At 36.1% G+C, this 8,169-nt stretch overlaps 1 long non-coding RNA gene across 1 annotated transcript; it reads left to right on the forward strand.

Annotated features, from left to right (window-relative positions):
* Positions 1-8: 8 nt before the first annotated feature.
* On the forward strand, positions 9-7,042 carry LOC132123610 (uncharacterized). The gene is made up of 2 exons (XR_009426542.1): positions 9-228; positions 6,702-7,042. It is a non-coding gene; the product is annotated as an uncharacterized LOC132123610 (long non-coding RNA).
* Positions 7,043-8,169: the final 1,127 nt, after the last annotated feature.

Consider the following 8,169-nt stretch of genomic DNA (forward strand, 5'->3'; position numbering starts at 1 on the left):
ATTCTGGTTGTGCATATGAATTGAATTCAACGTTTCACTGTGCGAATAACTATTTCCGTGCTGTGCGCGTGTGTCCCGACCGACTTCATGTGGGGAACAGCAGCCAAAAATCGGACATTGGCACTTTAAATTCTGCCCCGGGTCATTCAGAGCGCACAGCCACGCGCAATGCCGAAGAAAGAGGAAGAGAGTTGATGGAATCTAAAAACCAATGTAAAGATAATTCTGGTGAGTGCTGCATTACTCTTAACTGTTAACTCTTTACAGGCATCTGCGGTTGTTAACTTTTTTTTAATATACTCCATATAGCCTAGCCTATGTCGCTATATACATAAACAACTGTTTAGGGAACGTAAAGGTATTATATTCGTGAATTTACATGTATTTTATTGATCCTAACGCTTAATGTATACACGTAAGCGGATAAAATCCTATTCTCATATATGTTCGAAAAATAACATAGCCTACACCTCAATGCATTTAAGTTTAAGTGCCAGGCCACTATAAATGTTAACCATCTACTTTCGACCTGTAGTTTTAGCAGTGGGTCGAGCCATAAGTGTAGTCTATACCTTTAAGAAATCCACTCATGGACTCTAGATGTACTTGGATTGGGTTTGTTAGATAGCCGCTTGGCGCCAGTCGGCTGACGTACCGCCGTAAGATCCGTCTCATGTCACTTCATATTTACTCCAAAATCCTCTAACAGTGCACTCCAATCCCTTTAGCATTGACGCCAAAGTTTTGGCTTGCGCTTGCCTTCTTTGTCTCCAGATGACTTGGGATCTTAAAAATGAGCATTTCAGTGTAGCCTATGCTTTTCGATCAGATGTCGCACTGAATACTTCCAATATTTTCAAAACGCGTCAATGTCCAATCTGTGTTTTTGAGCGGACGGATTCAACCGGTTGCGGAATGTTGTCACTTTTACACTTTGATACAAATCAGCAGAACAAGATGACAGGCTTGATGTTTAACCCTTACTGTGCCAGAGAGGACCTGATATAGTGATTAAATTTTGTTTAGAAAATACCTAAAAGTTACAAAATAAAAATCAGAGTTTATTTTTTTGTCAACAGCTGGCCAGAAACTTGATTCGTTTGCATTTGTTCTTTAAAACGGCAGCGAGGACGTTTAATACTGGCTTTTTGTGTTTAGTTGCACGATTTGTGATATTTATACTGAATTGTATATAAAATGGTTCAGAGAGCAGGTTGTATATAAAATGGTTCAGAGAGCATAGGGTTCAATGAAGAGCATTACGGATTGCCACCACGGCATACTGTCATTATAAAAAATAAATTATCTTTGTAAAAAAAAATTATTTTATGGCGCGTTTTCGAATTGAACATTAAATCTTAATCAAGAAAAAACGGATAACATGTTTAGCAAGTTCATTAATGTCTATAGAAAAGTATAATAACACATTCACAACATAACATAGTGAATAAGAATATAGCTAATTCCGCACCGTAAAAATAAAAAAGCAGACTAAGTAGGCAGACACTTGTTGCCGAAGCCACGTGTGAATAGACACAGAGCTAAAGCCGGATTTATTCACACTGACACTAAAACATGGGATATGCTCGCCTTCACCAGACAGGTATGCTGATTATTTAAACAGGATACGAATTTCTTTTAAAATTTGTGAAAATAATACAAAATTAACATAATACAGAATTAAAATAAATCAATAATATTACGAACGAAACGTTCAAAATTTATTGTAGGAAATTATAGCTAAATAAATGTAGATTTTGAATTAGAACGGGTTGCTGCTTTCATAAAGGAGAATGTTTAAATATAGCCAGACAAGAAAATAAGCAGTGTGTCTCCTGATATAAAATCTTCATGATTTAAAGCTAAAATTAATAACCATGCTAAAATACATCATCTCAATTTGTCTGATGAGAGTAAAATAAACCCATAACTCTCCCATGCTGAGTTTCAAAGTCATTTAGAAAATTAAGTGTTAACTTTAAATAAAGTCTTATTATTTATACGAACTCAAAAAAGTCTATATTAACATCAATCACATTCTAGAGGAGAAACTTCCAATTTATTATCAATGTACTTCCTGGTTTAGTGATTGAAATTTTTTCCACTTTTATTCAACAGGCCTACCTAGTGCATTTGATGTAAATATTAAAGATTGTTTATGAAAATGTACACATTCTTTATATGCGAAATGTTACCTGCAGCAAGTTGTTGAAACAGGACTAAATCAGTAGTCTTTGTTTGATCTCTGGACTAAAACTTCGACAGAGAGTGATCTGGATTGGGAAGAGATTAACTACACGTGGGAATGGTAATGGTTTTCTATGTATATACTTAAGGAAGTAATCACATCAACAAAGTCTTTGCAATTACGCCAGATTTATTTTTCCTGCTGTACACATCTAAACCGACAAGAATGTAATCATGCGCTGAGCTCTTATCACACATGATTTAAAACGCGTTCATGCTGGAAAACGTTTCACAGCACTGCCACTGTTTACTGCCAAAACAACGAGGCGTCCAGAAGTCAATGACCACTTGTATTCCAAATGATTGTAATGATGAAGAAACATGGGTAAAGGTCCGTCAGGAGATGCAGAGAAGTGTCTATGTGCATCAGCTTCGACCAGAGGACATTTTCAATAGTTAAAAAAACTTTTATGCATGATCTCCTTCTGTCAGCCTTCGTGTCCTTGAGACGGTAAGACAATGTGTCTAATTGTGTTTCCAGGTTCTAAGGAAATTAATCCGTTCCTGCAAAAAGATAACGCAAACCTTTGCAATACCTTTCACATGTATGAAACTAGATGATCCTCCAGGGCTGATCATTAAATGACAGTCGCTCTTTTTTTCAGCTTTTACATTGTTGCTCCTTCTTTTCATCTTTTCATCATCTCTGCATCATCTCTCCTGCTATATTTAGCCAGTAGACTGAGGCCTTGGCGCCAGACCGTTTAAGACCTGTCAAAGTCCCTCATATTTCCCCTTGTCACATGTATAGCTACCCAGCTAGCAGCCCCCTCCTCTCTCCTCCTCCTTTCCGTCCAGTTCTCTCTCTTCCATTTTTTCTACCCATCCACACACACCCTGTATAAATTTCCACATGTCTCCTCTTTTTCATTAGGACAGTGTTTTTGATCTGCTCGTGCTTACTTTGCCAAATCGTACAATTTGCTCTTCGCATAGCCCATTTTGTATCACTCAACCGAGTCAGCAGAACCTCCTCTGGACGTGGACATGCTGTACCTGATGGATGCGAGACAACTATTTTATAGACAGCTCTGGTGCTCTGCTTCTTCGCTCACAATCTCCTTTTGCCCAGAAGTATTGGCAATAGTAGTCTCCCCAAATCTAAAAGCCCATTTGAAACTATAAAACACGTAGCATGTTGCTTTCGCTGGGCTATATAGACACAATAGTCTTTATTCCGAGGTGATGCTATTGCTAACCCCACCCTAATCCACACACAAACATGTTGATTTCAATAGATTTACAACAAAACATGATTTTTATTAATGAGAACCAGTGTAGATGTCCTCACAAGTGGGTTTTAAATTTGTAACCTACTAATTATCAAAATGTTTTCAACAAAATTTGGCCCAAACCAAGCTCATACTAGAGATGTTATCGATCATAATTTAGTTGTAACTTTTTTGAAACAGTCGAATTCACAATTATTAGGTGTAATACTGCAAAAAATATTGCTACAATTTATATAGGCTTACGTTGTAGTATTTTTGCCAGACAGGTAGTAACCTTTGTTTGAACGCGAGTCTGGTTATCTTAAGGCGTTCATAGTTAGCTATACATTTTAGTAATTTAATAATTGTTATAAAGATATAGTTTGTTGATAGACTGGTTTTATAGGGAAAAAATAAGATTCGAGTTAATAAATAACAACGGCTTCGATCAACCAATAATCGCTGCAAAACAATCAAGATAAGTTTTATATTTTTAGTTTTCTTGATGGAAATGGTAAATCATTCATGCAATCATCATATTAAATAGTATCAGCAAATCTTTCAGTATATTCCCCATAATGCTTTAATAATTCCGAGCTTTCAGAATCAACTCATAATGACTAAATCTGTTTTTAAAAGACGTTCGAATTGATTTGGGCGAAGCACGGCTGATGGTTATTAGAAGCTACACCTTTCTCAGGTAACAGGTGGGGGCGCTCTAATAACCTCAGGGAATTATTTCACCTGATTCTGTGGCCCGTTCAGTGCGTGTATAGTGCCATCAGCAGGGATACAAGCAAACAATAAAATGTGTTCTAATATGGAAACCCTGTTTCTTTTTTCTCTCAATATTTATTTTCCTTTTTTTTCAAGCATGAGTTTAACTCACTGAACGCCTAACTCGGTTATTTTATACTTAATAATGTTAAGTATTACAAAATGATAATTGTGTTTCGCAAACATCAGTAACATCTGAAAATTATAACAGGCTCTGTTTCATGCTGTAGCAATAACCTGTTGATACAACCACAGATTGTGTAACCAAAAACATTTTAAAAATGTTTTAATCACAAAAAGCAACACATTTAGCCATTTAGCATATATTAGCAATGAAGCTGATATGTAGCTAGAGCTGTTAACAGCAAATTTACACATGTAAATATCAAACTGTATTAGTAATTAAATCAGTGATTAATTAGTTCCCTTTATGATGACACACACACACAGAGAGGACTTTTTTTGGTCCCCTGAGCTTTTGTGTTGTGTGATGCTGAGCCCATCAGTTCCACTGCAGCGATGAAGCATCAAGCTCCGTTTATATGCAACAAGTGCTTTACCCTTTTGTAAAATTTAAAGTTATTTGTTGATAAAGAATTGTAGATTGCCTTCAGATCTAATGTAATGATACACTAACCAGGGTCATCACTAAACGTTTTTCATCATGTTAAAACATAGTTTCCATTCATTTAACGTGTAACAACAATCAAGCAACAGAGCTTAGGCTACATTTTCTGTTGTATTGTGCTGAATTTTTATATTGAGTATCCATTTAGACTATTAATAATATGTTTTTTATATATATATAATAACAGCAGAAGGAGATACAATTAGATGTGTCATTTGTTAAATAGCTATTTTTCTTTATCCTTTCACTTCTTTTGTGGCAGTTATCCTGTTGTTTTAAAACAGCAATAGATTTTATTACTCTGCACACTCTAGCCTAATTATTTTACTTCACTGAGGTTATATTAACTCAATATCTCCAACGAACAATACTAATGGATTTAAATAATTTTTATCGCCTCCAAAATGTAGGCTATTGTGCAATGTGATTAAATAAACATATTTCCTATATTATATACGATTTGCATTTACCTAATGTTTGTTTCCGACTTTACAGCCTAATTATTATCGTTTAATAGCCTATACTCTATTATACCTTTTTTATACAAAATAATGTTTTTCCACAGACTCCGATAGTAAAGATTAGGCTACTTGTCATTGTAATAGGATAAGAAATAAGAGATGAGGGGGGAAAACTCTGCGTAGTAACGTCAATAATATAAAACAAGCACCCTTTCATAATAATCAGTCGGGCGTTATTCAGCGAGAATGATTTCAGGATAACGGAAGATTGTTCTCACTGTATCTGTGAGCAGCAAACAGAGCTGACGAGATGCGCGTGCAGGTGTGCGCATCCTGAAGATAAGGTGATCTAATCGAAGCTATTCAGCAGCTAATTGAAAAATAGTGTGTGTCACACATTAATGTCAACACTGACCCCTTTAATCCCCCAGGAGCTGTCAGATATTATTCAGTTTACTGTCTCTCAAACAACTGTGGAGATGAGTGCTTCACGCGCCTCGTCTGATTGACAAGTAACATATTACAAACACGAAGCGATTATACACGGTTTACTGGAAGACAACAGTCAACCAACAACCACCCAGCCCCTGTAAACATGTGTTGTGTTGTGTGTGTGTGTGAATATGTATGTCGTAACTAGGCCTTTGCAGCATAGCTACAGCAAATAAATTGTGTGGCGAACACTTTAGCTCCTTCGAAACGCGCGAATAATGTGGTCATTATACAGGAAACGACGTTTTTATTCATTTTAACAAGGATCATTTCTTTTTTTATTTCTGTTTTTATTTAAACAGTGCATTATGCGAATAAAATCAGCAAAGCTAGTACAAATTTACAAGCTTTTATTTCCACATCCAGAAAACAGGGCTGCATGAGGCCAAAATACATCTTCATTCAGATATAAAATGAAAAACAAGTTACTGGATTTTTGTTATTGTGTTAAGAAATAGACCTACAAGAAAAAAGGAAAAAATACTTTATACAACCACCCCCCCCCCCCACCCTTAAAGACATTAATCTTATGTGTTCTGTTTATGGTTCGAGAGGAGCTGCCATTAGTTCAGTTCGTAGTTAAAGGATGCGAGACCTCCAAAGCGAGGAGAGACCAGCAGCTGTGCCAGAAAGCAGCCTGTTACTGAATGGAGCCCGTTCCCTTTGGGATCCAAGGAGTGTTTTGGAACAAACAGCCACAAAATCTTACATGTATTGCCAACAAGCCTTGACAGATTGACTCATGGTAGACTGTGTATCAGTGCCACAGTAACTCAGCAGCAGATTGTTTATAGATTAATGCTTCTTTAACTAAATGTACAAGAAAGAAGGCGACCTCTGACACTCCTCACTGAAATGCCTGCTATCTTCTGTTGGTATTTATAGGCTGTTGCTCCAGTGATAAAGTGGCACTGGCGGTCTGGAAGGAGACAGAGAGAGAAACGAGGACTGACCTTCCCAGATTGGAGAGTGTAGGCTCTGCCACGGTCCTCCACACCATCTAGATGACTGCTTCATGTCACTTTTGAGCCACTGTGTGCAGCATTACTGTATAAGGGTGATTGTGGGTGATAGTGTGTGTGTGTGTAAGGTGGAAGTGTTGAGAAGATGCTTGAAGATGATGGTGATGATTGAAAAATGAAAAAAAATGACCTTTTGCTTCTTTGCATGCAACACATTTCTGCTTGTCTGATTCCGCACAATAAAAAGCACTATGATAACAACAATATCTTTTTTGTGTGATTTTTGTCTGTGTACTGCATCAGGTCAAGTTTCATAATAAAATGACACATTATATACACATTATATTGTTTCCTTGCAGATATAATTACTAAACAGGTTTAAAATTATTTCACAAGTTCAGTATTGTAAGTGCACATTTATAGTACTGATAAATTCCTAAATACTTTTACAACAGACAGCTTGTGCTGGAAAAATCAGCTGCTCTATATAACTGTAAATAAAGCTTTCATTACAATATCATGAATCAAAGCTTACACACATGCAATTAAAGCAGTGATGGAAGAAATCTCAGCCTGTCCTTAAGCCTGTGGAAGATTCATGATGATAAAGAACAGTCTCAACAAAGGTGGTGATTGACTGATTGAGATTATCATCTCGTCATTTAAATGCATTTATTTATCTTTTTTGTTAACAAATATATTCAGGAGAAAGCAAGGTTTAACAAGCGAAAACAACAAACTGAGGAAGCCAGAATGCATATGCTGTATTAAGCAATCACGCGGATGTATAGAAGACTCGTTAAACTCACTTGCATAAATTCCTATTTCAAGATCACATCGCACAAGTATTGTAACAAAAAATATAGTCCATTCAAAGCATGTGCACTGCATTCAGACTTAAAGTCATGCCAACTTGAATGCCATAATAAATTACAGTGAACAAACTCTTCATGTTTCCTCTCCAGCTTTCATCATGCACAGCGCTGTCAGCCAACAGAAGACTCTTGAAGCTTTTTGACAAGCTGATGATTAGGACCATGTATTCACATTTCTTGATTAATTGGTATTTATCAATAAATGTGTGTTGTGAGTTTATGTAAAATATTACATCCAGTCAAGCAAAACATTCTGCAAACAAAGTAATTTTAAATAGTTAAATATGCTAAAACAAAATGATATATTGGTGGTGATGATGATGATGGAACAGGTGTCTAAATCACCTGAGCTGAATAAAATTAGCTGTGGATCCTTGAGATCACCACTGCTAAATATCAGCCTCACACACATCCTATAAATCACAAAAATGCCTTTTGAAAGAATCAATACATTTCATTTACCCATAAAATGAAAGGAATTTAAATCATTTGAACCTATTTAGTTTGTAAAGCAAA

Source organism: Carassius carassius, chromosome 41 (assembly GCF_963082965.1).
Source record: "Carassius carassius chromosome 41, fCarCar2.1, whole genome shotgun sequence".
Lineage (NCBI taxonomy): Eukaryota > Metazoa > Chordata > Actinopteri > Cypriniformes > Cyprinidae > Carassius > Carassius carassius.